The sequence below is a fragment of the Thermobia domestica genome, chromosome 10 (assembly GCF_964235325.1).
Source record: "Thermobia domestica chromosome 10, izTheDome1.hap1.1, whole genome shotgun sequence".
Taxonomy (NCBI): Eukaryota; Metazoa; Arthropoda; class Insecta; order Zygentoma; family Lepismatidae; genus Thermobia; species Thermobia domestica.
In genome coordinates this window covers 238,063,651-238,073,057 of record NC_137463.1, presented here as the reverse complement: position 1 = coordinate 238,073,057, position 9,407 = coordinate 238,063,651, and the positions used below count along the sequence as shown (strand labels likewise).

The 9,407-nt window shown below is 36.5% G+C and overlaps 1 non-coding gene across 1 annotated transcript; it reads right to left on the bottom strand.

The window, feature by feature from the left end:
* Nucleotides 1-8,917: 8,917 nt before the first annotated feature.
* On the bottom strand, nucleotides 8,918-8,989 carry TRNAR-CCG (transfer RNA arginine (anticodon CCG)). Its single transcript has one exon. It is a non-coding gene; the product is annotated as a tRNA-Arg (tRNA).
* Between the last annotated feature and the right edge of the window lie 418 nt (nucleotides 8,990-9,407).

Sequence of the window (9,407 nt, the reverse complement as noted above, 5' to 3'; positions counted from 1 at the left end):
AGGGATTCTTGACATACTCTATTCGTGGTAAGAACATTGAAGCCTTTTAACCCACTCCCTTAGGATACATATTTCAAAAAATATTTCCTAATCCTTTACTTTCGTAACAAAAGAAGTTTCCTGTTCATTTTTTTCGTTTTTATTTGTAAAAGTACTTCGGCCTGGGCATTGTTGACCATGTTGTTTTTTTTTTTTTCTGTAGTATAGAAATGCTTTGATGAAAATAACTGTTTTGACATTGACTACGAAAGCAAAAAAATGCCTCATTTTGTCTATAAATACAGGGTGACCAAATATAGAGTGATCTATTAAAGCCTCCCATATTTTGGAATAAACAAATTTTTATCTGGAATACTTTTTTCTTGTTTTATTAGCTTTTATTGGATCACCCTGAAATATTTATAATAATATTATTTCTTTTTATTATGTTCCTTTTCCGTCAATGTTTAAAAGTTACTCATATACGATGGTATATTTTTCATATGTCCTGTCCTGCTTTATTTCTTTAAGACCGTTCGTTTTTCTGCAAATAACCGCTACCGGTATAGTTTTTCTTTCAGAAAAAATATTCCGGATGGGGCACTGCTGGTACTATTTTATTTATTATTATATTATAGACATGTTATTTTGGTCTCCTCCGAGGGGGGGAAGTGTCCCCCTCCCAACAGACCACGTTTGGAAGAAACAATGAACCGCTATAGTAAGGTTTTTCACTAAGCTTACCCCTACTTTGTTGAATTTTAATAAATTTCTTAAAAACAAAGAAGAGTATAACCAGTTGAGAATGCTCCAAGAGCTCCCACAACAAACTTAAAAAGAATTAATTTTTCTTATTAACTTCTACAGGCTTTATACTAATTGTTTTATGTACTTTATTATTATACTCATTAAACAATTCTTCTAATATATGTAACTATTTATAATTTCCTTGAGTACTAAATTTTTTCCACATGTTTTGTTTAAAGGTTCTGTTACAACGTTTTATCATATATTGTTTTATGAAGACACATGCTTAAAATGGAGGGCTCAAAATTGAAAAATTCGCAAAATATAAACTCTCTATGACTTACGGTTCCCTAGATGTGGCTCCTTAAATCTCTCGAAATTTGAACTTTTCTGGGCAATATATGGGGAACGGTAGCCAGCTGGCCAGTTACCATCGGTTACTATTTGGCATCAAAATGTTCACCGCTTTCTTAGGTATTGATCAACACCAATACGATCTCTCTATGACTTACGTTTCCCGAGATATGGCTCCTTAAATCTCCCGAAATCGGAACTTGTTTTTATAATATCTCGGGGAATCAATTTCTCAGATAATTTTTGATGTTCTATTTGATGTTAAGGGCTCAAAATTGAAAAATTCGCAAATAACACACACATATACAGAAAGAGGTATAGATAATTCAGTAACGAACTTTTTAGAATTTGTTGAAAATGTAGAAAGTAGGCCAGATAGTATCAACACCACGATATTAAATAAAGTAATTGCTGTTCCTAAGCTTTTTTTCTTATGGACCAGAAATTTGGATGCGCAGTTTATGAGATCATAATTGTTTAGTACACAAACTTAAACACAATATACAAAAAAGTTTCAAAAAATGGAAACGATTGAAATTTTTAAGTTTAACGACTCACAATTATGCCCGTTAGACAAAGGGAACAGTATAACTTAAAACTCTGAGCGTATTTACCGCAGTGTATAGAGGGTAAACCTGAAAGATGTGCAGAAACTTCGCGAGCAACCATTCCATTTGTAACGGAGGTTACACTTTTACTACTGAAAAATGATGTGTTTTCCGTAATGTTATAGACCAAGCGATACATGCTCATGCTACCATTTATACTATAAAGCTACATGTGGAAATATCACATTGTGTGGAGAAAAAACGTTATTTCTTGCGTAACGGGGGTTACATTTTTTGGGAACAGGTTTAACTCTTCGTACTTTTCCCATTAGAACTTTGGTTCCTTGTAGCACCGGAAATATTACTGTTCGATTTTTTTTATTTATTAAAAGATAAAACTATTACGTGAAAGAACACTTGTGAAGGGAAAAAATAACATTTGATTTATTTCTGATATGTTTGTTTTGTAACGGAGGTTACACATGATTTGTAACGGAGGTTACAAGTAATTTGAGATCAATCACTGAACACTCCTGAGGTACTATATCGTAGTATAACTCGGTTTATGTTACTACAATAATTATTTACATAATACACACAACTGTAGGAGTCTATAAACACTTGCAAGACAAAGACTTGCAAGACGAGATATAACATCTGTGTAATACCAAATCGTAGGTGTAAAGAAAAGAGTGCATTACATAGCACAAATAACGCAACAGTCTATTGATAACTGATACCAAGCTCAGGATTTCCACTCAGGAGCAATACAAACTTTTGTGTAGTGAAGTTGAAAGGTATTACCAACAAAATAACTTCACGTTACGGAGAAAGACAAATGAAACTGTTACTTGCGTAAAATAATTAATAGAAATAAATATACGCCATCAAGTTTTAAAGTTTGTTCCTAGAAGACCGGGGTAGGCCTACTTTGTCTGATTTTAATTAAATATTCACTTTTCATATACATCAACTGGATGCGAAAATTTGTACAATATCCTGTTGCGTATTATCTTCAGATTTGCAGGAGGTAAAATTTTATCTATTTGTTCGTAGCTAACATACTTTTATTATGTTCATCAAACTGAAACAAAATACCGCCACTTCCACACAATTTTAGAAATGCCACCTAAACTTCCTCATCTTCACATCCAGTTTGATGGAAGCCTGCATACTTATAGGCAACTGTACATTTAGCAAGACCCTTGAAATCAATCAGAACATAAGTTCCTGATTTAATATTTTGTGCTGAGGGTCCGAATTTCGATACAGTTTTTTCAACTGATGACCCAGGAACGTCAGAATAGCTCGTTTGTGAGCTAGACAATGTGCCACAAACATCACCACTACTATCATAATCGTCATCGGTGTAAACATCACTAGACTTTAAATGCCTTTGAGATATTGTTTGTATGGCTGATTGCTGAGTCGACCTCGAAGAAACACGTACTTTGATTAAATTGGATGTTGCGGTAAGACCAACTAAAATACTATTGTCATCTACACAGAGAAAAATCCGTTTTCCGGACAGCGGTATATTGTACAAATATACGGTATCCTCTTGCTTACTATAGAAATCAGTACGGAGCATACGTTATCCGTATGCTACATAGGCTCTGCCCTTATATGTTACATCATGCCGTTGCAGGATGTCTGACATCTAACAGTATTTTGTATATCACATGCATATACTTATGTTACCTTCGTCAGTTATATGTTTTATACGTCCATTTGTATGTGAGATTCTGACCGCCTACGTTGTTTCATACAGAAAGTACGTATAGATGGAACGCTTATACAGAAAGTATTATAAAACATGCGTTTTCAGTTATATGTCTGCTGTACGTTGTCCAAAAACTACAGGAATTACGCATGTAACCTATCTTTTTAAGTACGCCACCTACATTTTCTTCTCAGTGTATTTTCTCAAAGTGATGGAAGTTCCGTATTCCAATGATATCAGTAGCTAACATCCAACGTTTGTTCAGGAGGAGGCTTTATTATTACGTTCTGAAGTTTTCTTTCTTTCTTTCTTTTTCTTTTTCTTTTTTTTTTGTAACTAAGAAACCTGTTGTTTCGATTGTATATGAATTTACGTCAATATTTTGTGTAACAGAGGTTACATTGTACAGTCTCAATTCAAGACACATAACTTCCGTTACACCTTTTAAAGAGGAAATATTACATTTATAAACCAGTTACTGTAGATGGAACATTAGTTATGTCTTCCTTATTACTTTCCGCAGATTTGGTGCAAATAACACACTTATGTTCGAGTTTACATTAATTCATCAATATTTGTTGTAACGGAGGTTACATCGTGTTGTTATTCACCTAACCCTCTGTAAGTTTAACACAGTACCTGCCTTGACAATACTTATTGCTTGCTTGGAAACTATAAATATTCTTCTTTCGTTCCTCCCTTAAATATATTACTTTACTTCGTCCACTAAATTGATACAAGCTAGCCAGATTGATCATGTTTGAACGGAACTTTGACAATGCGCGAACAGTTTCATTCAGTGATACAAATATAGAACAAAGGGGTACAATAAATGCACAAATAAGTTTTTTTTTTCTTAAAATATAATGAGGATCAATTCCAGTGTAGATAATATTATTCAGATTTCATGTGTACTTTTTTTTGTGAAATTCCTACTTTTCGTGGAATGATTGGGAGGTGATTTGTGACATCAAAAGAAGACAAACAAAGTCCTCTTGCATATTTTGAATTCCGCGTTATGCATGTTGCACACATCTTTCTATTCCGTCCCATTTGTCATAAAGGATTCGAGTTTCGATTCCAAGTTGGCACGCCTATCACTCATACACGACGCTGAATTCAACAACATGTTAGAGGATTTTTTGTCTTCTTATGGTGTTAGGAATCATCTCCCGGATTTTTATTTTGCATATCTTCCAAGTTCATCCTGTATAAAAGTTTACGATACAACAGCATTTTTCGGGTTAGTATAAATGATTCATTCGTTTTGAAAAGGCTATATTTTCAAAAGTATTACACGTGTACACATGAAAGATTTATGAAAGGAACCACAAACTCACCAAGTTTGTACTGTGTGGCAGCACGAGTCTATTAGCTTTCCAACCGGGTGTGGCAGTACGAGGTTAATACTAGGGATGGCCACAAAGATCTGGTTCCGGCGGAACCGGTTCTCGAAGATGCGGTTTTCAGAACCGGTTCCGGACTTGGATCCGAAAACCAGTTTCCAGAACCTGATCTTAGGAACCGGTTCCAGACCTGAATCCGAAAACCCGGTTCCAGAACCGGATCTTAGGAACCGGTTCCAGACCTGGATCCGAAAAATTCGGTTCCGGAACCGGATCTTCTAGAACCGGATCCGTTCAGACCCGAAAACCGGTTCCATCAGGAACCGGTTCTGGCCATCCCTAGTTAATACCTGTCGAAAGTGGATGGAAAGCAATAAAAACGTTTATGTGTGCTTGAATATGTCAGATGTTCTGTTATATCCGTGTAACGCGCTTTCGGAAGAGAGTGTGGAAAAAAAAACTGCCGTGTAAACAAAGCATATTGCGGTGGTCTCGGCAATTCAAGAACACTGGTTGCTCGTATAAAGAGAAAATCACTTGGCCTCCCAGATCTCCTGATTTAACGCCCTTCGTCTTCGTTCCTGTGGGGGTACGTTAAGGACCTTATTTACGTACCGCCACTACTGCAATCCTTTGTCGAGATCAAAGAACGCATCAGTGCTGCAGTGCAGACAGTTGACAGTACTATACTACAAAATGTATGGAATGAGCTCGAGTATCGTCTGAACGTGTGTCGTGTCACCAAAGGGGTACATATTGAACATTTGTAGAGGGTGTATAAACTTGGGAAGTTTGTGGTTCATTTCATATACCTTTCATGTGTGTACACGTAATGCTTTTGAAAATATAGCCTTTTCAAAATGAACGAATCTTTTATGCTAGCCCTGTATTTTGATGTTCTATAACACATGCACAAATACAGTTTTCACTATAATAATGTATCTACTATAAGTTGTAAGTTAAACATTGTACCACAATCTATCAAGGCCGAACTTAGAAATAAATTCCGGAAGGATGTAACTTATCTATTAAAAAAGAATAAAAAAAACGAGCAGAATACAGTTTTATACAGTGTATATTTGAAATATTTTTGTAATGTTTTTCTCGTAACATCCCTTGGTTGACCTTGGATACCTTAAATCTTTTTTCTTTTCACATCTTCTGAATAATATATCACAACGTTACATTTTGAAAAGGCATGCTGACGCAGAAAGACTTGAACTCGGCATTGAAACTTAAACATTCTAATAAAAAGGAGCTCTGAAACCACACAATGCCTGCTCAGCACAAGGTCATAGTTACCATATTCTCCTGTACTTTTTTCTTTTTTTTAAAAAAAAGTTCTTTTCTTAGTCTAGTGGCCAAATTGCGTACTGTTGGTTCATCAAATCCCGAATCGAATGCACTACAGAGGTCAGATCCCATTTTAAACGTGCGTCTCGTCTTGTATAGCTTTGTTGCTGATGTAGGACGTAAATACAAATAAATTATGTTCTGTTTCGTTCAATTCTACTTCGTTTGTTCTATTTTGGAAGGCAATATCCAGAAACGGATCAAAGTAGTATCAAAACAACATGTAGAAAGCGTACGATATTCCAATTTAATTATTATATTGTTTTCTTTACATTTCTAAAACAGATAGTGGGAAATTTTACTACTGAATATGATAAAATATACTAAATACAATTAATTTTGTGCTGAAGGAAGCAATACATTTTACATCTTTGCATTGACGGAAACCATTATGAAATGGAGCCCCAAATGTTTTACAGGCGAGCACCATAACCACTTCTCCCTCTGAAAGAATGGAAGCTTCCTCCTGTGTGCGAATAAGCAGAAACCTTGGAGGTTCTCGCAGATATTTATCGTCTACTTCAGCGTTTCCCAACCTTTTTCAACTTGCGGCACACTACAGGTGTAACTTGAATTCTCGCGGCACACACACACATATATATATATATATATATATATATATATATATATATATATATATATATATATATATATATATATATATATATATATATATAATTACTATTATTATTTGTAAATATAAAATACCGTGGTATTTTAATGTGATTACTAATTTCCTTCTTACAGAGAAGAAAGCTCGATCACTGATTTTCCCCCGTGCTAAATCATTATACTTATTTTTCATTCTAATTTTAAAATAGAAAACAATAGCAATGAAATATAGGACTCGGGTTTTTAAAAACCCACTTTCTCTTTCGAAAACTGTATCTAACCTCTAACTAAAAGGGAAGATCACTAAATAACGAACAAATAAACAAATCTCCTATACTTTTAAAACACAATGTAGGTAATTTGTATGCATGTTTGCTTTGTTGAATTTATTGAATGATAAGTTAAAATTTCAAGTTACGAAATAGTCTGCAAAAATAAAGAAGTAATAATGGTAAGAAGTAATGACAATGATAAATACGTTTTTCAACATTAAAAGTGTACAGAAAAGTAACACAGTATGAAACTTAAAATTGTGGATTTATAGTAGAGGTTCATAGTAATGTGAAATACAAATATACATTTTCCTCTATGTCTTGCAATTTGGTTCGTATAGAATTAATAATTTGTTTCGATTTTCTCGCGGCACACCAGCGGCCCATTCGGGGCACACTAGTGTGCCGCGGCACACCGGTTGGGAAACGCTGGTCTACTTGCATGCTATAAGGGACGTGTTGTAACTCCTCAACCCATTTCCGAGCCTCGTGCTTTGATACGTATAGGGTAGTTGCTTGCTCTCCTATAGCGATATACTTAAAATGATTTTTTATACGCTAGAAGGTACAGGTGTTTTCTACCTTGGACTAAAGCACAGAGGGAATCGTAAAAAACAAGAGGGATATGTTTAAGGTTGTATTTTGAGAGCGCTAACATAAATAAATCGCCACTGAAAGGGAGAAGGATGATTAAGACAAGTGAATGGTGATGGACGAATTGGTGGAATGAGAATGTGGAAGGAATCAAGAATCGTCGAAAAAATCCACGGACGATGTTGTCCACTACAAACTTACTTAACAGGGGATCCAACCAGGGACCCCACGCACCAGAGGCAAGCAACTGAACCACTGTGGCCCCCACGAAAATTTTTGATAACAACTATTAGTTCATATAATAATGTTTTGTAGATAGCACTTGCCCTACTTTCTATAAAGGTAACCAAGAAAGTTCTGTCGCTTTTTGTGGAGCTATGTGTTTAATTGGTCCTCACACCGTGGGTTGAATGCGAATGGAGATAAGCCGAAGGTCAGTTATTGGTGTGGTTATATCCAACATACTACCTGGTTGTGGCAGTTCAGTTACACCGTGAACTTGTGTAAGGACAGAGTGAACATTGGACCTGCACACAACGTTATAAGGGCGTGTACGTGTTCAAACTGGGGTCAAACGCCGCTGCAGCGGGCGGAAGATATGCCAGACTTTTGGTGAGGGTGTCGTGACTACGCGGACAGTGCAGCAGTGGTTTAACAAGTTTAAGGACTGTTACGAAACACTCGAAGACGCACCACGTTCCGGAAGACCATCACATGTACAAAATGAAGAATTTAATGCAGCAATTGGGGCGAACAGTGGCCAGACATGTGTGAAACTGGGTCTGGAGCAATTCAGTGTGAGTGGAGAGACCATTCGGCAACACTACAAGTTGGCCGGTGTAAACTGTAAAGCTAATTCTTCTTTGTGGCGAAACACATAGTGCGAAACTCTACATTTCCTTTCCTAAACCCTACGCTTCACTGTTGCCAGTGTTCGTAGGTTTTCTTAAGAAAATTTCCCTTAACTGCCACAAAGTTTTCCCTTTCCTTAATTTAGCTATATTAAAGGAAGTGCGAATCATATTTGCTCTGTTCATTTGTTTTTTACTTCTATTTCTTCTACTTTCTCGGTCACTTCTTTTCACAAAATATACAGACAAATACACTTACCCCAACAATGGGTGTAAGAGCTCCTTTGTAGATAAGCGCTTAGCGTATGCGCCTTTGGCATGAGAGAACCGGGTTCAATTCCCGGTGGGACCTCATATGGTTCGGAAATGAAAATGAAATGAAATCTTTAAGTTTTACGTCCCACGGTTATGCCGGTTAGGCTGAAGGAGACGGTGATTATGAGAAATGAGTGAAATGGTGGAATGAAGAAAGTGGGAGGAAACGGGAGAACCCCGAGAAAACCCACGAGCACGGTGTTTGTCCACCACAAAGTCCACACGGCGCGAGCTGGGATCGAACCAGCGACCCCAAGCACCGGAGGTGAACGCTCTACCACTGAGCCACCGCGCCCCTCTCATATGGTTCGGATTCCACGTTAATCAGTAAGTCCCGTCTCATATAGCCTTGCTGTCGAAAACTCAAAATCACTCGCCGGACATTAAAACTCAAAATCAACTCAACCCAACAGTGGATGTAAATTGTTCTACTTCGAACACACAGACACAAACTTTTGCTATTGTATTGGTATATTTCTAAAGAGCAGAGAAAGATTTAAGCATTTATATTGTTCAATGAATCAGCGCAAGAACTTCCCTGGATTTTCACGTTTTAACGAAAATTTCCCTTCCCCCCCTTTTTTTTTTTTTTTTGCTGAATTTCCTTACATTTCCCTAGATTAGGGAAATTAACCTCAAACTACGAACACTGACTGTCGCTCTCGTTAGAGGAATTCTAGGAAGCAGGCTTGCCAACCGTACGATAATCATTG